This window comes from Coregonus lavaretus, assembly GCF_964263955.1.
Source record: "Coregonus lavaretus genome assembly, chromosome: 22".
In the NCBI taxonomy this organism is placed as follows: domain Eukaryota; kingdom Metazoa; phylum Chordata; class Actinopteri; order Salmoniformes; family Salmonidae; genus Coregonus; species Coregonus lavaretus.
This window is the reverse complement of record NC_140009.1, coordinates 2,669,544-2,694,695: the sequence shown is the minus strand read 5'-3', so window position 1 is coordinate 2,694,695 and position 25,152 is coordinate 2,669,544. Positions and strand designations below refer to the sequence as shown.

The 25,152-nt window shown below is 47.7% G+C and overlaps 1 pseudogene across 1 annotated transcript; it reads left to right on the top strand.

Annotated features, from left to right (window-relative positions):
- Nucleotides 1-25,023, top strand: LOC311149464 (annotated as a pseudogene). The gene is made up of 3 exons: nt 1-105; nt 18,155-18,301; nt 24,895-25,023. The product of its transcript is annotated as an uncharacterized misc_RNA (transcript).
- Nucleotides 25,024-25,152: the final 129 nt, after the last annotated feature.

The window sequence follows — 25,152 nt, the reverse complement described above, 5'->3', positions numbered from 1 at the left end:
ATGACAAGCTGTCAGCAGGAGAAGTTCGAAGAAAGACAGCAGAGACAGGCAAAGTACTACGACACCTCTGCTAAGGATCTCACAGAGCTGCAACGAGATGACAGGGTGAGAGTTCAGCCACTCACAGGACAGAAACTGTGGTGGCAGAGGGCCACAGTAGTCAAACAATTAGTCAATTGCAGACATGGACTACAAGCCAAAGTTAGTCTGCCTTTGTAAAAACAAACAAATAAATAACTAAAGAGAACATGTAGCAATATTGATGTTACTCATATTGATGTTACACGGGAAACAGAAACCGTCTTTCATGTACTTGAAAGTTAGCTTAACTATATATCTTTGTCTGTCGTGACTACAACACAAAGCATATTGAAAGATCAAGCTCAAGTACACAGTACAAATATGATACAAATATGAAATATTTTAAATGACACATTTCCTATTCAACAAAACTGTATGAATTAGGCTTGAAATGACTTACACTACCAGTCAAAAGTTTGGACACACCTACTCATTCAAGGCTTTTTCTTTATTTGTACAATTTTTTTTACATTGTAGAATAATAGTGAAGACATCAAAACTATGAAATAACACATATGGAATCATGTAGTAACCAAAAAAGTGTTAAACAAATCAAAATATGTTTTATATTTGAGATTCTTCAAATAGCCGCCCTTTGCCTTGATGACAGCTTTGCACACTCTTGGCATTCTCTCAACCAGCTTCATGAGGTAATCACCTGGAATGCATTTCAATTAAAAGGTGTGCCTTCTAAAAGTTAATTTGTGGAATTTCTTTCCTTCTTAATCCGTTTGAGCCAATCAGTTGTGTTTTGACAATGTTGTGGGGTATACAGAATATAGCCCTATTTGGTAAAAGACCAAGTCCATATTATGTCAAGAACAGCTCAAATAAGTAAAGAGAAATGACAGTCCATCATTACTTTAAGACATGAAGGTCAGTCAATCTGGAACAATTAAAGGACTTTGAACGTTTTTCAAGTGCAGTCGCAAAAACCATCAAGCACTATGATGAAACTGGCTCTCATGAGGACAGCCACAGGAATGGAAGACCCAGAGTTACCTCTGCTGCAGAGGATAAGTTCATTAGAGTTACCAGCCTCAGAAATTGCAGCCCAAATAAATGCTTCACAGAGTTCAAGTAACAGACACATCTCAACATCAACTGTTCAGAGGGGACTGTGTGAATCAGGCCTTTATGGTCAAATTGCTGAAAAGAAACCACTACCAATAATAAGAAGAGACTTGCTTGGGCCAAGTAACACAAGCAATGGACATTAGACTGGTGGAAATGTGTCCTTTGGTCTGGAGTCCAAATTGGAGACTTTTGGTTCCAACCTCCGTGTCTTTGTGAGACGTAGTGTGGGTGAGCGGATGATCTCCGCAAGTGTAATTCCCACAGTAAAGCATGGAGGAGTTATGGTGTGGGGGTGCTTTGCTGGTGACACTGTCTGTGATCTATTTAGAATTCAAGGCACACTTAACCAGCATGGCTACCACAGCATTGGTATTACTTTCTTAGCTACAGTATACATATCTCCCTGGCATATTACATCATTTACGCAGCAGTATACAAGACAGTTTTGGACTCACCTTGTTGTACTTTGCTCACTTGAACAGTAAGGTGGCGCGGCGGTCCTTCGTGGGCAAATTTCGTCATCAAAGTCTGGCATTCTCTGGATTTATGGTGCTTTCAAGACAACTGGGAACAAGGTCGAATCATGACGTCAGTGATCTTCAGGTTGGATCTCTAGAAAGAAGCCTGAGTTACCGACTTGGAATTCTGAGTTGGATGACCATTCAAAACGTATCTTCCCAGTCGGAGCTAGTTTTTTCCCGAGTTCCCAGTTGTATTGAACTCACTGAAGTCTGAGATTTCCCAATTCCGAGTTTCCAGTTGTTTTGAAAGCGGCAGAAGTCATGCTGGATTGACAGCATGGCCAATGTTGAATGTTTATCCTTTTAAGCTTGGAAAAGAGACCCTTAGACCCAGACTTGGACCACACACCCACTCCACTGAATAGCAGGCTAGTGATTGCTTTGCAACGCTTGCAGTTAGCCACTGATTCCTTCCAAACCACTCATTGTTGAATTTGCAATTTCCAACTTGTTGTGTAATGTTTATGTCCAATGGTCGATGAGCACCGATATGTTTTATCTATAATTTCACTTCCTAATTTATCTTCGTATGACAAGGATTGAAAAGGATTTGCCAGTAGATTGTTGACGTGATTCATGATGATGATTGATAGCTAAGATTTTGAAAGTATGATGTTGACATGATCAGTCCAATCAAAGCTACGGTAGATATAACGTGATTTGACGTCATTTTATCTGTGGCCAATGACCTTGAGCCTTCTTGGATGGGCACTTCTAATGTAACTCTATGGCAGCACCCAAGGGGCTTGAATTTTCGACCCTTAGACTTGGCAGTGACGTAGTGTCCCCATGAGTGACAGAACACTGAGCCAATCAGGGCGCAACTAGAGAACATTACCAACCCCTACTCTCCGTATTTTCCGCTGGCTGCCCCACCACCACAGAAAGCACGGAGCTAGGCTGAAACACCTGCATTTTGGAGCTGCCTTACTCAAGAAAGCAGAAAAGAGACCATGTTTGTATGCGGCTTTATTAACTCAATGATTTTTGCAAACTGATATTGTGACACATGTTAATGCCAACATAACATGCAAAACAGGCAAAAAATAAGAATACAAATAAAATATATAAATATATCTGCCCCACTGCCCTGAATAAATGAATACTTATGTCATGCAATAAAATTCAAATTAATTACTTAAAAATCATACAATGTGATTTTCTGGATTTTTGTTTTAGATTCCGTCTCTCACAGTTGAAGTGTACCTATGATAAAAAATGACAGACCTCTACATGCTTTGTAAGTAGGAAAACCTGCAAAATCGGCAGTGTATCAAATACTTGTTGTCCCCACTGTATATCTGCCCCACTGCCCTGAATGACAGGTCGCCACTGATGCCTCCACATAAAGCAGGATCTAGAGATGCCTTGTTCATTAGCAGCGGCCAGCACCACCTATGTGAAGCTAGCCACAATAACGATTAGCCACTACCTCTCCTCTCCTCTCCTCTCCTCTCCTCTCCTCTCCTCTCCTCTCCTCTCCTCTCCTCTCCTCTCCTCTCCTCTCCTCTCCTCTCCTCTCCTCTCCTCTCCTCTCCTCTCCTCGCTTCTCCTCTCCTCTCCTCTCCTCTCCTCTCCTCTCCTCTCCTCTCCTCTCCTCTCCTCTCCTCTCCTCTCCTCTCCTCTCCTCTCCTCGCTTCTCCTCTCCTCTCCTCTCCTCTCCTCTCCTCTCCTCTCCTCTCCTCTCCTCTCCTCTCCTCTCCTCTCCTCTCCTCTCCTCTCCTCTCCTCTCCTCTCCTCTCCTCTCCTCTGCCTCTCCTCTGCCTCTCCACTTTGCCTCTCCTCTCAGTCTCTCTGTGAAGCTAGCCACAATAACGATTAGCCACAATAGTGGAATTTGCAGTTCGCTTTCAAAAGTAGATATCCTGCATTGAAACGGATACAAATAGTGGAATCATGCCGTATTTGGGCAAAAAATAATGCTTAACAACTTTGGAATGTTGTTATATAAATTCAAACAAAAGACAATCATTAGTTAATTTGACAAAAAAGGACAAATCAGTTGAAATCGACCCTCCTTGTGTACAGTATTAGACTTTATAATTGCATTTGGGGCATACTTATGTTTCACTGTACAGCCTTACCTGTGGCTCAATGAAATGGGGTATCAGCCTGTTCAGTGACATCCACTGTCATGAGCCTCTCACTCCACCGGGTTACCACCTTAATTTTCTTCCACTCTGCTCACCACTCTCTCTACTCAGCCTAACTAGCTCCACCTGTCCCTGCTCTGCTCTGCTCTAATTACTCTGCCAGCTGCGCTGCATTACCCACTACCTCTCCCAGTATTTAAGGCCCTGTCTTTCAGCTCTCCGGTGTCAGATCGTCTGCAAAGCTCACACCCGGAACCTGTTTGCTCGCGCTTCTGGCTCACCCTGGTTTTGTGACCCCGGACCTGCCTGATTTTTGGATACTCTTCTGCCCCAGGAGATCCAGACCTGCTTCTGCCATTACGACTCCTGACTACTCTTCAATCCCGGTAACTCTGACCAGCCTTCTGCCTTGCTACTACGTATTTTGGATTTCCCTTGAACTGTACTGCTGCCTTGTTTCATTCCGCCCTGTTGTGTCTGTGTCTCCCCCCCCCAGGACTTCTGGACCACCCACCACCGGCTTCATAGGACGCATCGCTGCCACTGGGGGGGGCACAGACCCAGCACATTGGACGGGATCCCTGTTACCCCTGGAGCCTTCATTCACTCCCTACTTCCCTTTTCCCTTAAGTTTTAATAAACTTTCTGGTGTGACGCAATTGTGGTCCTCTGGTCGTCTGTCTGAACCGTGACAGTACGATCTGACCATTATGGACTCAGCGCACACTTTCCCCGACATGGAAACCGATGAGCATGAGCAGCAGTTCCAGCAGCAGCAACAACAACTCGCCATGATCATTCAACTCCTCACCAACCTTACCCCAGCCAGTCTGCCCACCAGCCCTGCCCCCGAGTTACCTGCCCCGGTCATTGCAGCCGCTGCTCCGGAACCCAAGATTGGAAACCCCGAGCGGTTCAACGGCGATTCAACCCAGGTCCGGCCATTCCTGACTAGCTGCCGACTTCAGTTCTCCTTGCAGCCAAGGACCTTCGCCACGGAGGGGGCTAAAGTTGGGTATGCCATCACTCACCTGACGGGCCGAGCTCGACTCTGGGGAACAGCAGAGTTCGAACGTCAAACCCCCGCATGTGCAACCTTCGACCTGTTTGCTGAGGAGATGCTGAAGGTGTTTGACCTGGATTCACCAACCGCAGAGGCGTCTCGTGAACTGTTCAGTATTCGACAAGGCAGACGTACCGTCGCAGACCATTCCATCGACTTCCGAACCCTGGCTAGACGAAGTTCTTGGAACACACCATCGTTGGTGGACGCGTTCTTCCATAGTTTGGCTGACTATATCAAGGACGAGTTGGTCTCCCATGAACTGCCTTCCACTCTTGATGAAGCCATCGCACTGACTGTCAGGATCGACAGAAGGATACAGACCCGTCGTCGTGAGAGGGGGCGCCAAGGTCCACCTACTACCGGCATTCGGAGAGATCCGACTGGGCTCCTGTCATCTACTGCCACTCACCCAGGTCAGCTTGATCAGTCTGAGCCTATGGAGATTGGGCGAGCCTCTCTCACTCCTGCAGAGCGCCAGCGCCGCTTCACCTCAAACCTCTGCCTCTATTGTGGAGGTGATGGACATCGTGTGGTAACCTGCCCTTTAAAGGGCCGAAGCTCACCGGGCATAGGGGGAGTCCGGTTGAGTTCAATGACCATCCAGTCCTCCGACCGCAAACCCCTGCTGCAAGTTCACCTCCGCCTCTCTGACTCAACTCACACCCTGGCTGCTCTGGTGGATTCTGGCGCCGAAGCCAACATAATGGACATCAAGCTGGCACGCCAACTGGGACTGGAGAACCTCCGTTTGACACCTCCTATTCCTGCCCGGGCACTGGACGGACACTTACTCGGATCGGTCACTCATGTCACGGCCCCGGTCTCGATGGGTCTGTCCGGAAACCATCAAGAAACTATCCAGTTTCACCTGCTCCCCTCTCCAGGCCAACCCCTCATCCTGGGTTACCCATGGCTCCGCCGGCACAACCCTCAGCTCGACTGGGTGACCGGGGTGATCAGGGAGTGGGGAGAGGACTGCCACCGAACCTGCCTGCTTGCTGCCGCACTACCCCCTCGGCCAGTACCTACTAACTCCGCTCCTGACCTCTCCAATGTCCCAGAATGCTACCATGGTCTCAGAGAGGTGTTTAACAAAGCAAGAGCCACATCTCTGCCCCCTCACCGACCGTACGACTGTGCCATCGACCTCCTCCCTGGAACAGCCCCTCCAAAGGGTCGTCTTTATTCGTTGTCTGCTCCTGAAAGAAAGTCCATGGAGGACTACATCAATGGCTCTCTGTCCGCAGGATTAATCCGTTCATCTTCATCTCCTGCTGGTGCTGGCTTCTTCTTTGTGGGGAAGAAGGACGGATCTCTTCGCCCCTGCATCGACTACAGGGGACTCAACGACATCACAGTGAAAAACCGTTACCCTCTGCCTCTGCTCACCTCTGCTTTTGAGTTGCTCCAGGGAGCCACTGTTTTTACCAAGTTGGATCTCAGAAACGCTTACCACCTAGTGCGGATCCGGGAGGGAGATGAATGGAAAACCGCATTCAATACACCAACAGGCCACTACGAGTATCTGGTTATGCCTTTTGGCCTCACCAATGCTCCTGCTGTGTTCCAGGCTCTAGTGAATGATGTACTGCGGGACATGTTAAACAAGTTTGTCTTCGTTTACCTGGATGACATCTTAATCTACTCCAGAAACCTGTCTGAACACACCCGCCATGTCCAGCAAGTCCTTCATCGTCTTCTGGAGAATTCCCTCTATGCCAAGGCAGAGAAATGTGAGTTTCACGTCAAGACAGTGGCCTTCCTGGGGTACATAGTGGCAGAGGGAAGTATCCAAATGGATCCTGCCAAAGTATCAGCAGTCACTTCATGGCCAGTTCCGGAGAACAGAAAGAAGCTGCAACAGTTTCTGGGGTTTGCTAACTTCTATAGAAAGTTTATCCGGAACTACAGTACCGTTGCTGCCCCTCTCACTGCTCTAACCAGCACCAAGCAACCCTTCACCTGGACCCCAGCAGCCGACAAAGCCTTCAGTACCCTCAAGGTGAGGTTCACCTCCGCTCCCATCCTCCAGATGCCTGATGTGGACCGGCAATTCATTGTGGAGGTGGACGCCTCGGATGTGGGAGTTGGTGCTGTGATTTCTCAGTGGGCTGCGGAGGATAGGAAGCTCCATCCCTGTGCCTTTTTCTCACGTCGGTTGTCCCCCTCTGAGTGCAATTACGACATAGGGAACCGTGAGCTGCTGGCTGTGAAGCTTGCCTTGGAGGAGTGGCGTCACTGGCTGGAGGGGTCCACCATTCCATTTCTCGTTTGGACCGATCATAAGAACTTGGAGTACATCCGCACGGCCAAACGGTTGAACTCCAGGCAGTCCCGCTGGGCCCTGTTCTTCACCAGGTTTAATTTCACTCTGTCATACCGGCCTGGATCACGCAACACCAAGCCAGACGCCCTCTCCCGTCAATTCCAGAAGGATGACACCCCCTCCAAGGACCCTGTGTCGATTCTGCCAAGTCCCTGCATCGTTGCAGCTCTGACCTGGGCTGTTGAGGAACAGGTGCTGGAGGCTCTCCGTAACCAGCCAGGTCCCAGCACTTGCCCAGCTGACCGCCTTTTTGTCCCCGAAGACCTGAGGTCCCAGGTCGTTCAGTGGGGACATGACTCCCGCCTAGCTTGTCACCCTGGCTCCACCCGCACTTACAACCTGCTCGCCCAGAGGTTCTGGTGGCCCTCTCTGAGGAAGGATGTACGGGAATTCGTCCAAGCCTGCCCCATCTGCAACCAACACAAGTCGTCCTGCCAGCCCCCAGCCGGATTGCTGCAGCCCCTGCCTGTGCCCAGACGTCCCTGGTCTCACATCGCCCTTGACTTTGTCACGGGGCTGCCCCCTTCAAGTGGCATGACCGTCATTCTCACCATCGTTGACCGTTTCAGCAAGATGGCACACTTCATTCCCCTCCCCAAGCTCCCAACCGCCAAGGAGACCGCCCAGGTGGTCCTGGAACACGTCTTCCGGATCCACGGACTGCCAAAGGATGTAGTTTCTGACCGTGGTCCACAATTCTCCTCCGCTTTTTGGAAGGAGTTCTGTCACCTGCTGGGAGCCACAGTCAGTCTGACTTCCGGATTCCATCCCCAATCCAATGGGCAGTCAGAGCGGGCTAATCAGGAGCTCGAGAAGGCACTGCGATGCATGACTTCACGCAACCCCCACTCCTGGTCGCAGCAATTGACATGGGTGGAGTACGCACACAATTCTCTGACCTGCTCTGCCATCGGTATGTCCCCTTTCCAATGTGTTTATGGATACCAGCCTCCTCTATTTGCCAGCCAGGAAGAGGAGGTTACTTGCCCATCTGCACTTGCTTTTGCCCGTCGATGTCGCCGCACCTGGTCACAAGCCCGAGCCACACTCCTCAGATCCGTTGCCAGCTACACTACCGGGGCCAACCGTCGGAGAATTCCTGCTCCCACCTACCATGTTGGTCAAAGGGTGTGGTTGTCATCGAAGAACCTGCCACTCAGGGTGGAGTCGCAGAAGCTGGCACCTCGGTTCATTGGCCCATTCCCTATCATAAGAGTGATTAGCCCAACTGCTGTCCGGCTCCAACTGCCTAATTCCCTGAGGGTGCACCCCACTTTCCATGTGTCTAAGATTAAGCCCATCCATGAGAGTCCGCTGGTCCCTGCTGCGCCTTGTCCTCCTCCTCCACGGCTCGTCGATGGTGGTCTGGTTTACACCGTCCGCCGCCTGCTTCGGTCCAGACGGAGGGGTAGGGGTCTCCAGTACCTCATTGACTGGGAGGGCTATGGACCTGAGGAAAGGACCTGGGTGCCAGCTAGTCGGATTGTGGATAGGACTCTCATCACCGCTTTCCACCAACGGCATCCTGATCAACCTGCAATCCGTAGGGGCCGCCCCAGAGGGGTCCCTAACCGTCCTGCCCGCTCGGCTTCCTGTCCTGTGCCTGATCCTGTCTCGGGACCTGTCCCATCTCCCGACCACGGCCCTCCGGCTTCCTCCGAGGATGAGGACGTTCACTCGGACCGTTCGGAGGAGTTCTAGCCCTCCTCCGGCTCCCCTCCTCCCGCCCGGCGTGGTGTTGCTCTTGGGACTTCTGGGGCCGTCCCTTGGGGGGGGGGTTCTGTCATGAGCCTCTCACTCCACCGGGTTACCACCTTAATTTTCTTCCACTCTGCTCACCACTCTCTCTACTCAGCCTAACTAGCTCCACCTGTCCCTGCTCTGCTCTGCTCTAATTACTCTGCCAGCTGCGCTGCATTACCCACTACCTCTCCCAGTATTTAAGGCCCTGTCTTTCAGCTCTCCGGTGTCAGATCGTCTGCAAAGCTCACACCCGGAACCTGTTTGCTCGCGCTTCTGGCTCACCCTGGTTTTGTGACCCCGGACCTGCCTGATTTTTGGATACTCTTCTGCCCCAGGAGATCCAGACCTGCTTCTGCCATTACGACTCCTGACTACTCTTCAATCCCGGTAACTCTGACCAGCCTTCTGCCTTGCTACTACGTATTTTGGATTTCCCTTGAACTGTACTGCTGCCTTGTTTCATTCCGCCCTGTTGTGTCTGTGTCTCCCCCCCCCAGGACTTCTGGACCACCCACCACCGGCTTCATAGGACGCATCGCTGCCACTGGGGGGGGCACAGACCCAGCACATTGGACGGGATCCCTGTTACCCCTGGAGCCTTCATTCACTCCCTACTTCCCTTTTCCCTTAAGTTTTAATAAACTTTCTGGTGTGACGCAATTGTGGTCCTCTGGTCGTCTGTCTGAACCGTGACATCCACAGAACACAACTGTGAAGAGTTTACAAAAAATATTAGTGCAAACATTTCTAAAAAACCTGTTTTTTTGCTTCGTCATTCTGGGGTATTGTGTGTCGATCAATGAGGAAAACAATTAATTTAATCAATTTTGGAATTAGACTGTAACTTAACAAAATGTGGGAAAAAGTCAAGGGGTCTGAATACTTTCCGAAAGCACTGTATATAAATAATTGAATACATACAGATATGTAGAGAAAATTAATTATGTTGAGTCAGTATTTTGTATTTCCCTGCTCAGTTATTTAATTAAGTGTGCATTAATTAATTAATTAATTAAATTATAATTACGACAGGTTTGGTCCTCCATACATACATCCAATGCCAATACATTTTATACTGTAATACTTAGTTTTTATTATGGAAACTAGATCATTGTAACTTATGGTAACTCTTATAAATGAAGGTGTTTTGTCTTTAACTTTTTAATGTTTGGAATGGGCCATTATGGTGTAAATTTTAATAGGACAGTCTGTTTGAAAATTATTTCTCGTGTGGTTTTTGTGCTGGAGTTTCCTTTTGGAAAATGATGTTCCATAATTACCTAATTACCCCTCTGTTCAGTGTCCATTTCATTTCATTGCATTTATTTTATTTATACAGGTTAAGTTCAAGTTTCAAAGTTTATTTGCCACTTACACAGGATACAACGGGTGTAAAACAGTACAGTGAAATTCTTACCTCCTTGATGTGGTCCTCTGTAGCTCAGCTGGTAGAGCACGGCGCTTGTAACGCCAAGGTAGTGGGTTCGATCCCCGGGACCACCCATACACAAAAAATATGTATGCACGCATGACTGTAAGTCGCTTTGGATAAAAGCGTCTGCTAAATGGCATATTATTTATGTCAAGTGTTTAGGAACAATATATTGAAATTCTGAAGAACTAGAGGTCTTCTCAGTTCATTCCCTGTTCTGTTGAGGGTTCCCTGTTCTGTTGAGGGTTTGTATTTGTATGTATTATGTATCCCCATTAGCTGCTGCCAAGGTAGCAGCTACTCTTCTTGGGGTTAAGAAAAAAATTAAGGCAGTTATAATTTTTTAAAAACATTTCAATACATTCACAACAGATTTCACAACACATTAATTGTGTGCCCCCAGGCCCCCTACTCTACTACCACATATCACAATATAAAATCCATGTGTACCTTGTGTGTATGCATGTGTCTGTGCCCTGTTCTGTTGAGGGTTCCCTGTTCTGTTGAGGGTTCCCTGTTCTGCTGAGGGTTCCCTGTTCTGCTGAGGGTTCCCTGTTCTGTTGAGGGTTCCTGTTCTGCTGAGGGTTCCCTGTTCTGCTGAGGGTTCCCTGTTCTGTTGAGGGTTCCCTGTTCTGCTGAGGGTTCCCTGTTCTGCTGAGGGTTCCCTGTTCTGCTGAGGGTTCCCTGTTCTGCTGAGGGTTCCCTGTTCTGCTGAGGGTTCCCTGTTCTGTTGAGGGTTCTTTGATCCTTTGATTGGGTAGACAACATGTCAGTTCATGCTGCAAGAGCTCTGATAGGTTGGAGGATGTGCTCCGCAGGTCATCATAATTACTGTGTAAGTCTATGGAAGGGGGTGAGAACCATGAGCCTCCTAGGTTTTGTATTGAAGTCAATATACCAAGAGGAGGACGGAAGCTAGCTGTCCTCCGGCTACACCATGGTGCTACCCTACAGAGTGCTGTTGAGGCTACTGTAGACCTTCTTTGCAAAACAGTGTGTTTTAATCAATTATTTGATGACGTGAATATATTTAGTAGTGTTTTATATAAAAAGGATAACTTTTTAAAAAATGTTTCACTATTTTTATTTTTATGAAATTCACTGAGTAGGATGGTCCTCCCATATATACCGTATTTCTAGTCAAGACCGAACGGGTCACCCTTTATTTTAATGGTACCAGTAGATGCTCTACAGATATATACTAAAAACTGTTGTAAGCAACGGCTTGCTAAGTTTAGAGTAAGGGTTAGGGTTAAGGAAAGGTTTAGGGTTAGTGGATAGTTAGTTGAAATGTTGTTGACAGTTATTGACCATTCTACAACCATTTACTTGGGACTAACGCACAAACACCACACACACACACACACACACACACACACACACACACACACACACACACACACACAGACACACACACACACACACACACAACACACACACACACACACACACACACATACACAAACAAAACAGACACACACACACCCACACAAACAGACATAGACACACACACACACAAACACACACACACAGACACACACACACACACACAACAGACACATACACACACAAAAACACACAGACACACACAGACGCACACAGACACAGACGGCAGAATAATGAAGAAGTAAGGAGTGTTTTATACTCTCAACACACCTCTCTCCCTCCCCTCTCTCTCTCCCTCCCCTCTCCTTCCTCCAACTCTCCTCTCTCCCCTCTCTCCCTCCCTCTCTCCCTCCCTTCTCCCCTCCCGTCTCCTTCCTCCCCCTCCCCTTTCTACCTCCCCTCTCTCCCTCCCCTCTCCCACTCCCCCTCTCCTCCCTCCCCCTCTCCTTCCTCCCCCCTCTCCCCCTCCCGCTCCCCCTCCCTTCTACTTTCCTACCTCTCTCCCCCCCTTCTACTCTCCCCCTTCCTCCCCCTCTCCTCCCTCCCTCCCCCCACTCCTTCCTCTGTCTCTCCTCCTCCTCTCCTCTCCTCTCCTCTCCTCTCCTCTCCTCTCCTCTCCTCTCCTCTCCTCTCCTCTCCTCTCCTCTCCTCTCCTCTCCTCTCCTCTCCTCTCCTCTGTCGATCTTCTGCCTCTCCCATCTGTATCTCCTCTACCTCTCCTCTCCTCTCCTCTCCTCTCCTCTCCTCTCCTCTCCTCTCCTCTCCTCTCCTCTCTCTCCTCTCCTCTCCTCTCCTCTCCTCTCCTCTCCTCTCCTCTCCTCTCCTCTCTCTCCTCTCCTCTCCTCTCTCTGTTCTCACCTCTCTCTCTATCCTCTGTTTCTCTCTCCACTACCTCTCCTCTCCTCTCCTCTCCTCTCCTCTCCTCTCCTCTCCTCTCCTCTCCTCTCCTCTCCTCTCCTCTCCTCTCCTCTCCTCTCCTCTCCTCTCCTCTCCTCCCTCCCCCACTCTTTCCTCTGCCTCTCCTCTCTGTCTGCTCTCCTCTGCCTCTCCCCTCACTCTCTCTGCCTCTCCTCTCTCCTCTCCTCTGTCTCTCCTCCCCTCTGCCTCTCCCCTCACTCTCTCTGCCTCTCCTCTCTGTCTGCTCTCCTCTGCCTCTCCTCTCCTCTCCTCTCCTCTCCTCTCCTCTCCTCTCCTCTCCTCTCCTCTCCTCTCCTCTCCTCTCCTCTCCTCTCCTCTCCTCTCCTCTCCTCTCCTCTCCTCTCCTCTCTTCTACTCTGCCTCACTCTCCCCTCCTCTCCTCTCATCTCCTCTCCTCTACCTCTCTAATTCTCTGAATATCCTCTGCCACTTCTCTCCTCTGTCACCTCCTCTGCTTCTTCTCTTCTTCTTCTCTCTCTCGTCTGCCTCTCCTCTACTCTCCCCTGCCTTACCTCTCCTCAGTCTCTCCTCTCCTCTGCCTCTCCTCTCTGCATCTCCTCTCTGTCTCTCCTATTTGCAACTCTCCCCCTCTCCTCCCTCCCTCCCCCATTCCTTCCTCTGCCTCTCCTCTCTTTCTCTTTTCATCTGTCTCTCCCCTCACTCTCCTCTGAGTCTCCTCCTCCTCTCCTCTGACTCTCCCCTGTCTCTTGTCTCTTGTCTCTTGTCTCTTGTCTCTTGTCTCTTGTCTCTTGTCTCTGTTTCTCCTCTCCTCTCCTCTCTCTCCTCTCCTCTCCTCTCCTCTCCTCTCCTCTCCTCTCCTCTACCTTTCCTGTTCTCTCCTCTCCGCTCCTCCAGCTCTCCTCTGCCTCTACCTCTCCTCTCCTCTCCTCTGTCTCTCCTCTCCTCTGTCTCTCCTCTCCTCTACATATCCTCTGCTTCTACTCTGTCTTTCCTCTCCTCTTCTCTCCTCTCCTCTTTATCTCCTCTGCCTCTGCCTCTGCCTCTGCCTCTGCCTCTGCCTCTGCCTCTGCCTCTGCCTCTCCTCTCCTCTGTCTCTCCTCTCCTCTCCTCTCCTCTCCTCTCCTCTCCTCTCCTCTCCTCTCCTCTCCTCTCCTCTCCTCTCCTCTCCTCTCCTCTCCTCTCCTCTCCTCTCCTCTCCTCTCCTCTCCTCTCCTCTCCTTTGCCTCTGCCTCTGCCTATCCTCTCCTCTGTCTCTCCTCTCCTCTGCCTCTCCTCTGCCTCTCCTCTGCCTCTCCTCTCCTCAGTCTCTCCTCTCCTCTGTCTCTCCTCTCCCTCCCCTCTCCTCTCCTCTCCTCTCCTCTTCTCTTCTCTTCTCTTCTCTTCTCTTGTCTTCTCTTCTCTTCTCTTCTCTTCTCTTCTCTTCTCTTCTCTTCTCTTCTCTCTCTTCTCTTCTCTTCTCCATTCCTCTCATCTGCCTCTCCTCTCCTCTGCATCTCCTCTCTTCTGCATATCCTCTACTTTTCCTATGCCTCTCTGTGATCATTCTGATTCAGTGCTCACTGCTGCAGCATTCAGAAATTTGCAGGAACCCATTCCCCAGCAGAGAACCACTACAACACACTCCCTGTCCCTGTCCCTGTCCCTGTCCCTGTCCCTGTCCCAGCCTCTATCTGCTTCCCCTTTCTCTCAGCCGCTCCCCCCCTCCAACCTCCCTCCCAGCCTCTATCCTCTCTCCCCCTCCCTGCTCTCCTCTTTCCTGTAGATTTTGTTTATTCATTCCACTAGGAGAGAAACAGTCCCTGGTTTGAAATGGTCTATTCAGGACCGGATCCTCTCGGCATTTACACTTACTATGTTACGTCTGCCGCTGAGTCCAGGTTGGTGTGTACATAATGTTACATACTGTTACAAATTGGATCCAAGATGGCGTAGCAGTGCGGTCGTGTTTTCTGTGGTGTCCTTGTGTAAATAGCCAGTTTCTTAGTTTTTTTTCTATTTTGTATATATTTCTCAATTTTACTTTTCATTTTTTAACTAAATATACTTTCCTGCAACCCGCCTCACCCAACGTGGAAAGGATTCTATTATTTCTTTATAACTTTTATCAAGAACCTTAAGCTGAAACTAGTCTAGCTGCAACCGAATGGCTGTGGTAGCCAGCTAGCTAGCTACTTGCTATTAGCCACCGTTAGCGGTCTAAACCATTGTCCGTGGCCTGCACTACCCACCAGCCAGCTCTAGCTCTAGCCTGGACAATTTGTCGGCCAGTCTGCACAAAGTGCTATCGACCCAGAGCATATCGGATTTTCTGTGGGAATCACTGGACCCGAGCGCCGGATCATCGCAACCAGCTAGCTGCAACCAAATGGCTGTTGTCATTGGCTAATTACCATTGCCCCTTAGCAAGCACCAGTTAGCCTTGAGCTAGCCTCGAGCCAGGCCCATCTCCCGGCTATCTACCTCTCTGTCAACCGGACGGGACCTCCTAGTGTTGACACGGAGCCCCGCCGATCCAACACGACTGGTTTGCCGACGAAATTGTCTGATGTGGTTTCAACAGGCTTCCCGTTACGACGTCGACCACAAAGATCCATCTGCTAGCCCCGGCCCGCTAGCACACGCAAGCCGGGCCTCTTGCTCGCCAGTGCTGTAGCAGCCCCCGAACTACCTCTGAACTCTCCTATTGCTGTTCACCGGACCTTATGATAACTCAGCTATCCAGCTGATGCCTGCTGGACTGTTCCTTTATATGGTACCACATCCTGTTTATGTTTAGCCTCAGCCCAAACTTTGTCGTCATTACCAGCTGTTGTCTTCGCTCTCTCGAATAACACCTGTGATTGCTTTATGCCTCTCTCCCATGCCAATATGGTTTGCTTATTTCTGTTTAGGTTATTTCTTCTTGTACTATTTCACTGTAGATCCCCCAGCCCAGCTAAACCTGCCTTAGACAGCTCCTTTGTCCCAACCCCCATACAAGCGGAGACCGGCTCAATCGGTGCCTCCAGTGATGCTATCTCTTTCATCGTTACCCAACGCTTAGGTTTACCTCCACTGTACTCATATCCTTCCATATCCTTGTCTGTACATAATGCCCTGAATCTATTCTACAATGCCCGGAAATCTGCCCCTTTTTTTCTCTGTACCCAACGCACTAGAAGACCAGTTCTTAAAGCCTTTAGCCGTATCCTTATTCTACTCCTTCTCTGTTCCTCTGGTGATGTAAAGGTTAACCCAGGCCCTGTAGCCCCCAGTATCACTCCTACTCCCCAGGCGTTATCATTTGTTGACTTCTGTAACCGTAAAAGCCTTGGTTTCTTGTATGTTAACATCAGAAGCCTCCTCCCTAAGTTTGAGTTATTCACTGCGTTAGCACACTCCGCCAACCCTGATGTTCTAGCTGTGTCTGAATCCCGGCTTAGGAAGGCCACCAAACAGTTTGCGCTTCTACTTCTAAAAATTCACTTTTTAGAAATAAGTCTCTCACTGTTGCCACTTGCTACAGATCCCCCTCAGACTTGAGCTGTGCCCTGGACACCATATGTGAACTGATTGCCCCCCATCTATACTCAGAGTTCGTACTGCTTGGTGACCTAAACTGGGACCTAAACTGGTGACCTAAACTTAACACCCCGGCCAACCTACAATATAAACTAGATGCCCTCAATCTCAAACAAATTATCAACGAACCTACCAGGTACAACCCAAAAACTGTAAACATGGGCACCCTCATAGATATCATCCTGACTAATTTACCCTCTAAATACACCTCCACTGTCTTCAACCAGGATCTCAGCGATCACTGCCTTATTGCCTGCATCCGTAATGGGTCCGCGGTCAAACGACCACTCCTCATCACTGTCAAACGCTCCCTAAAACACTTTAGCGAGCAGGCCTTTCTAATTGACCTGGCCCGGGTATCCTGGATGGATATTGGCCTCATTCCATCAGTAGAGGATGCCTGGTTGTTCATTAAAAGTGCTTTCCTCTCAATCTTAAATAAGCATGCCCCATTCAAAAAATTCAGAACTAAGAACAGATATAGCCCCTGGTTCTCCTCAGACTTGACTGCCCTTGACCAGCACAAAAACATCCTGTGGCGTACTGCATTAGCATCGAACAGCCCCCACGTATGCAACTTTTCAGGGAAGTCAGGAACCAATATGTACAATCAGTTAGGAAAGCAAAGAGTAGCTTTTTCAAACAGAAATGTTGATCCTGTAGCACTAACTCCAAAAAGTTTTGGGACACTGTAAAGTCCATGGAGAATAAGAGCACCTCCTCCCAACTGCCCACTGCACTGAGGCTAGGAAACACTGTCACCACCGATAAATCTACAATAATTGAGAATTTCAACAAGCATTTTGCTACGGCTGGCCATGCTTTCCACCTGGCTACCACTACCCCGGCCACCAGCTCTGCACCCTCCGCTGCAAATTGCCCATGCTCCCCCCCCCCCCGCTTCTCCTTTACACAAATTCAGACAGCTGATGTTCTGAAAGAGCTGAAAAATCTGGACCCAACAAATCAGCTGGGCTAGACAATCTGGACTCTTTCTTTTTAAAATGAGCCGCCGAAATTGTCGCAACCCCTATTACTAGCCTGTTCAACCTCTCTTTCGTAACGTCTGAGATCCCCATATTGAAAAGCTGCCACGGTCATCCCTCTCTTCAAAGGGGGTGACACTCTACATCCAAACTGTTACAGACCTATATCCATCCTGCCCTGCCTCTCGAAAGTTTTTGAAAGCCAAGTTAACAAACAGATCACCAACCATTTCGAATCCCACCGTACCTTCTCCGCTATGCAATCCGGTTTCCGAGCTGGTCATGGGTGCACCTCAGCCACGCTCAAGGTCCTAAACGATATTATAACCGCGATCGATAAAAGACAGTACTGCACAGCCGTCTTCATCGACCTGGCCAAGGCTTTCGACTCTGTCAACCACCGCATTCTTATTGGCAGACTAAATAGCCTTGGTTTCTCAAATGACTGCCTCACCTGGTTCACCAACTACTTCTCAGACAGAGTTGAATGTGTCAAATCGGAGGGCCTGTTGTCTGGACCTCTGGCAGTCTCTGATGGGGTGCTAAAGACTACCACCTTGGGACTGTACGAGGTAGGTGTCTTGGTTTTAAAAAGGTTTTAATTTCAGTCCTCAGTTAGTTGAGGAAGTGTCGAATCCATTAGGATCCTGACAAATTAACAGCCTATTTTTATCAGTTGAAAATGTCCCACATAGAGACGCAACATTTTATGCGCCTTATAATAAGACATTTTGAAGACTCATGTTTATAACAAGTAATAAAGCATGCTTTAAATAAAGTGTTACCACATTTTTTTTATTGAAAACGGCATTGTCCCCGAACCCTGATGTTTGCTGCTGTGCTGTAGGTGTGTGTGGAATCTGACTGGCCGGTTGTCGTGGTTCCCTGAGCACTCTGACCCCTCTCCCAGCCTTCCAGTCACCTGACGTGCCGGTTGTCGTGGTTCCCTGAGCACTCTGACCCCTCTCCCAGCCTTCCAGTCACCTGACGTGCCGGTTGTCGTGGTTCCCTGAGCACTCTGACCCCTCTCCCAGCCTTCCAGTCACCTGACGTGCTGGTCTGCATGTCCCTGACCATGGTCTGGAGCAGCGTTGGATGCCCCTGCCTCTTCGACTTCTGAAACGCCACTACCGTCTACAACAGGGAATGGGCAACTTTGATGGGGGTGGGGGGGGGGGGGCCACAAAAAATCTGAACTCATCACGAGGGGGGCTGCAGTGGCTCGTGGGTTTGCCGTACCCACATCCATGATCCTCCTCACATTGCGAGGAAAACATTTTAGTGGCCCCCCTTTGACAGCAGAGAGAGAGAGAAAAAAATACATTTTAGAGTTAATTTTGTGCAATTCTACACATTTTACTATGGGGCAGAGAGAAACCTTTGCAATTTTATAACTAATTTCATGCAATTCTATTCATTTGCCATGGGGTGGAGTGAAATGTTTGCAGTTTTTAACATGATATCTGAGTGAGACTGACTAACAAAATATATATATATATATTTTTTGCTGATATGGGCTAACTGAGTGACTGTCAGTGACTGATATAACAAGAGGAAAACTGCTGATGCACAAACAAATTTAGAAATTGCACCTTGTGTATTCTACTATTCTAACTCTCAACTGTAAGTCGAGAACCCGTCTGGGTTGGTGGGACTGATCCGATGGGCACTGCGGGCTGCCCTGGTCTAAAATATCTACACCTGGCTGCAGCTTACTGCAGGTACAGACAGGAAGATAGATTGCCCTTGCTATTAGCCCCTTAAAACAGCAAAACAAATCATGATTTTGACTACCCTGTGTCCAGTGTGGTAGTTCAAACTAGTAATTAACTACAGTTAGCAGTAGCTTGGTTGAACTAAATTCAAATCTTGGTCTTGTTTTCAGTAGTTTCAAAGTGTCACGATCGTCAGGGAGAGACCAATGCGCAGCGTGATGAACGAACATGTTTAAACTTTATTATCTTTAGTGATAATAGACCACAATAAACAAAACAAGAAACGACTCGTGAAGTCCACGGTAACAATGACCAACACGGAACAAGAACCCACAAACACAAAGGGAAAACAGACAGTTTAAATATGGCTCCCAATCAGAGACAACCAACGACAGCTGACACTCGTTGCCTCTGATTGGGAGTCACTCTGGCCAACCTAGAAATAAACACAACAGAACTACCAACATAGAAATAAACACATAGAATGAACACACCCTGGCTCAACATATAGAGTCCCAGAGCCAGGGTGTGACACAAAGGCCTCCTGTAGCTCAGTTGGTAGAGCATGGCACTTGCAAACGCCAGGGTTGTGGGTTCGATTCCCATGGGGGGCCGGTATGAAAAATGTACGCCCTTACGAACTGTAAGTCGCTCTGGATAAGAGCGTCTGCTAAATATGTAAAATGTAGTTAATTTATTTTTTTGCGTTGTAGCCAATATGGGTGAAGTGGGCAAGAATTTCCTTTCTTTTTTCGGCAACACACCTGCCTAATTCTCCTGCGAAATATTCTCCAGCGTGATCTTGTTCTTGTAATTTGCAGTCTATGATATTTCAGGTTTAGATGTAAAACTATATTTTCAGAGTAGCTTTGGTGTATCTTAACTTCCAGGTAATTGATAGCTTGGTAAACTATATTTTCAGAGTAGCTTCGCCAACACTGCCTGTGTTGTGTTATGGTGTGAAATAAATATATCCAGTCTGGAAATGTACAATAAAGTTATATTCTATTACTGTTTTGTGTGCAGGTTTCTGCTGGCTCTAGCCTATATGTGACGAGTACTGAGGATACGAAGAGGCAGGACGCAGACGCAGGAATTAACAAGGTCAAGGTTTACTTAACAATAACAAAGAGAAATAACAAAGAGGACACGAAGCTAAACAATCACACACTACATCATCCAGAACAGTCCAGGGCTAAATAGGGCTGGTGATGAGATGATGAGGTGCAGGTGCGCTGGAGGTGATTTAGGGTGCGTTGGGTTTCCATTCCGTTGTTTGCTGAGGTGGTGCGCTCAGACCGGTGGCTCAGTAGACCGGCGAATCAGTAAAATGTAAATGTAAATCTAAAATGTAAATGTAAATGAATCAGAGCGCCGGAGGGTAGCGACGGGAGGAGACGTGACACTATATCCTGTCTGTCCAGGGTTGTCTTCCTCTAGCCAGGATCTTGTCTATACTGGGATGTCTTCATCTAGTCTGGATCCTGTCTATACTGGGTTCTCTTCCTCTAGCCTGGATCCTGTCTATACTGGGTTCTCTTCCTCTAGCCTGGATCCTGTCTATAATGAGTTGTCTTCCTCTAGCCTGGATCCTATCTATACTGGGTTGTCTTCCTCTAGCCTGGATCCTGTCTATACTGGGTTTTCTTCCTCTATACTGGATCCTGTCTATACTGGGTTGTCTTCATCTAGCCTGGATCCTGTCTATACTGGGTTCTCTTCCTCTAGCCTGGATCCTGTCTATACTGGGTTTTCTTCCTCTATACTGGATCCTGTCTATACTGGGTTGTCTTCCTCTAGCCTGGATCCTGTCTATACTGGGTTTTCTTCCTCTATACTGGATCCTATCTATACTGGGTTGTCTTCATCTAGCCTGGATCCTTGTTTGTAGATCCTGTCTAAAAACAAAATATAATGATTGTAAAATTGACTGTGTCCATAAAATGTATATAGTAAGTATAAGCTGGAAGTAGAGGCCTAAGCATTGTTTTCCACTAGTTTACTCCAAGTAGGGAAGGGGTGGTGGGGTTGGAAAGTAATAAAGGGGAATATATATTTTTATAGGATGTATATGTATGTATGTGTGTATGTACAGTGGGGGAAAAAAGTATTTAGTCAGCCACCAATTGTGCAAGTTCTCCCACTTAAAAAGATGAGAGAGGCCTGTAATTTACATCATAGGTACAAGTCAACTATGACAGACAAATTGAGAAAAAAAATCCAGAAAATCACATTGTAGGATTTTTAATGAATTTATTTGCAAATTATGGTGGAAAATAAGTATTTAGTCAATAACAAAAGTTTCTCAATACTTTGTTATATACCCTTTGTTGGCAATGACACAGGTCAAATGTTTTCTGTAAGTCTTCACAAGGTTTTCACACACTGTTGCTGGTATTTTGGCCCATTCCTCCATGCAGATCTCCTCTAGAGCAGTGATGTTTTGGGGCTGTCGCTGGGCAACACAGACTTTCAACTCCCTCCAAAGATTTCTATGGGGTTGAGATCTGGAGACTGGCTAGGCCACTCCAGGACCTTGAAATGCTTCTTACGAAGCCACTCCTTCGTTGCCCGGGCGGTGTGTTTGGGATCATTGTCATGCTGAAAGACCCAGCCACGTTTCATCTTCAATGCCCTTGCTGATGGAAGGTGGTTTTCACTCAAAATCTCACGATACATGGCCCCATTCATTCTTTCCTTTACACGGATCAGTCATCCTGGTCCCTTTGCAGAAAAACAGCCCCAAAGCATGATGTTTCCACCCCCATGCTTCACAGTAGGTATGGTGTTCTTTGGATGCAACTCAGCATTCTTTGTCCTCCAAACACGACGAGTTGAGTTTTTACCAAAAAGTTATATTTTGGTTTCATCTGACCATATGACATTCTCCCAATCCTCTTCTGGATCATCCAAATGCACTCTAGCAAACTTCAGACGGGCCTGGACATGTACTGGCTTAAGCAGGGGGACACGTCTGGCACTGCAGGATTTGAGTCCCTGGCGGCGTAGTGTGTTACTGATGGTAGGCTTTGTTACTTTGGTCCCAGCTCTCTGCAGGTCATTCACTAGGTCCCCCCGTGTGGTTCTGGGATTTTTGCTCACCGTTGTTGTGATCATTTTGACCCCACGGGGTGAGATCTTGCATGGAGCCCCAGATCGAGCGAGATTATCAGTGGTCTTGTATGTCTTCCATTTCCTAATAATTGCTCCCACAGTTGATTTCTTCAAACCAAGCTGCTTACCTATTGCAGATTCAGTCTTCCCAGCCTGGTGCAGGTCTACAATTTTGTTTCTGGTGTCCTATGACAGCTCTTTGGTCTTGGCCATAGTGGAGTTTGGAGTGTGACTGTTTGAGGTTGTGGACAGGTGTCTTTTATACTGATAACAAGTTCAAACAGGTGCCATTAATACAGGTAACGAGTGGAGGACAGAGGAGCCTCTTAGAGAAGAAGTTACAGGTCTGTGAGAGCCAGAAATCTTGCTTGTTTGTAGGTGACCAAATACTTATTTTCCACCATAATTTGCAAATAAATTCATAAAAAATCATACAATGTGATTTTCTGGATTTTTTTTTCTCAATTTATCTGTCATAGTTGACGTGTATCTATGATGAAAATTACAGGCCTCTCTCATCTTTTTAAGTGGGAGAACTTGCACAATTGGTGGCTGACTAAATACTTTTTCCCCCCACTGTTTGTATGTGTGTGTGCATGTGTGTATGTGTATATGTGTATGTATATATATATGTATATGTATGTGTGTGTGTATGTACAGTGGGGAAAAAAAGTATTTAGTCAGTAACACTGTAACTACTACTGTAGTTTAAATAAATAAGTATTAGGTCAAATATGAAGATGACCAACACCTTGTACAGTGAGGGAAAAAAGTATTTGATCCCCTGCTGATTTTGTACGTTTGCCCACTGACAAAGAAATGATCAGTCTATAATTTTAATGGTAGGTTTATTTGAACAGTGAGAGACAGAATAACAAAAAAATATCCAGAAAAACGCATGTCAAAAATGTTATAAATTGATTTGCATTTTAATGAGGGAAATAAGTATTTGACCCCCTCTCAATCAGAAAGATTTCTGGCTCCCAGGTGTCTTTTATACAGGTAACGAGCTGAGATTAGGAGCACACTCTTAAAGGGAGTGCTCCTAATCTCAGTTTGTTACCTGTATAAAAAAACACCTGTCCACAGAAGCAATCAATCAATCAGATTCCAAACTCTCCACCATGGCCAAGACCAAAGAGCTCTCCAAGGATGTCAGGGACAAGATTGTAGACCTACACAAGGCTGGAATGGGCTACAAGACCATCGCCAAGCAGCTTGGTGAGAAGGTGACAACAGTTGGTGCGATTATTCGCAAATGGAAGAAACACAAAAGAACTGTCAATCTCCCTCGGCCTGCGATTCCATGCAAGAGCTCACCTCGTGGAGTTGCAATGATCATGAGAATGGTGAGGAATCAGCCCAGAACTACACGGGAGGATCTTGTCAATGATCTCAAGGCAGCTGGGACCATAGTCACCAAGAAAACAATTGGTAACACAATACGCCGTGAAGGACTGAAATCCTGCAGCGCCCGCAAGGTCCCTCTGCTCAAGAAAGCACATATACATGCCCGTCTGAAGTTTGCCAATGAACATCTGAATGTTTCAGAGGAGAACTGGGTGAAAGTGTTGTGGTCAGATGAGACCAAAATGGAGCTCTTTGGCATCAACTCAACTCGCCGTGTTTGGAGGAAGAGGAATGCTGCCTATGACCCCAAGAACACCATCCCCACCGTCAAACATGGAGGTGGAAACATTATGGAGTGGCTCAAGAAGAAGCACATTAAGGTCCTGGAGTGGCCTAGCCAGTCTCCAGACCTTAATCCCATAGAAAATCTGTGGAGGGAGCTGAAGGTTCGAGTTGCCAAACGTCAGCCTCGAAACCTTAATGACTTGGAGAAGATCTGCAAAGAGGAGTGGAACATAATCCCTCCTGAGATGTGTGCAAACCTGGTGGCCAACTACAAGAAACGGCTGACCTCTGTGATTGCCAACAAGGGTTTTGCCACCAAGTACTAAGTCATGTTTTGCAGAGGGGTCAAATACTTATTTCCCTCATTAAAATGCAAATCAATTACTAACATTTTTGACATGTGTTTTTCTGGATTTTTTTGTTGTTATGCTGTCTCTCACTTTTCAAATAAACCTACCATTAAAATTATAGACTGATCATGTCTTTGTCAGTGGGCAAACGTACAAAATCAGCAGGGGATCAAATACTTTTTTCCCTCACTGTATGCATGCATGACTGGCTTTGGATAAAAGCATCTGCTAAATGAAATATCTGTTATTAAATACAGGTTGGAGAGATACTAGGTGAGTAATCGTTTGCTCCAGCCCTGCTTTAACTGATCCAGCTCTGCTCTCCCCCCCCCCTCTCTCTCTCTTTCTCTCTCTCCCTCCCCCCCTCTCTCTCCCCCCCCCCCCTCTCTCTCTCCCCCCTCTCTCTCTCCCTCTCCCCCCCTCTCTCTCTCTCCCCCCTCTCTCTCTCCCCCCCTCTCTCTCTCCCTCTCCCCCCCTCTCTCTCCCCCCTTCTCTCTCTCTCCCCCCTCTCTCTCCCTCTCCCCCTCTCTCTCCCTCTCCCCCCCCTCTCTCTCCCCCCCTCTCTCTCAATTCACTTTCAATTCAATTTCAATTTCAATTTAAGGGCTTTATTGGTATGGGAAACGTGTGTTAACATTGCCAAAGCAAGTGAAGTAGATAGTAAACAAAAGTGAAATAAACAATAAATATTAACAGTCTCTCTCTCTCACCCCTCTCTCTCTCCCTCTCCCCCCTCTCTCTCTCCCCCCCCTCTCTCTCTTTCACCCCTCTCTCTCCCTCTCTACATTTTTCATCTCTCCCCTCATTAATTTCATCTATCTCCTTATTATCTTTCCTGTTATCTTCTGCAACCTGCTCCTCCATTTTCTCCTCTCTCGGTCCTCCCATCATGTCCTCCTCTCTCTTTCTTTATTGGGTGACTAAACAAGCTAGATGAAGAACCCTCTGACTCCTCCCCTTCAGTATTACATCACCATGCATATCCTGGTTACAAAATGTCCCTGTATGGAAATGGTCACCTGGCAACAGTAGCCCCTCTGCTGTGTTCTACTCCCTGAGATGGCGGACAAATTATCTCATTGAAGTTTTAAATCCTAGAGAGGCCGCTGGTGCTGGACTGAAGGAGGAGATCCTGCTTAAAAAAACACAGCATATACCAGCATACATTTCAAACTGGTCTACACTAC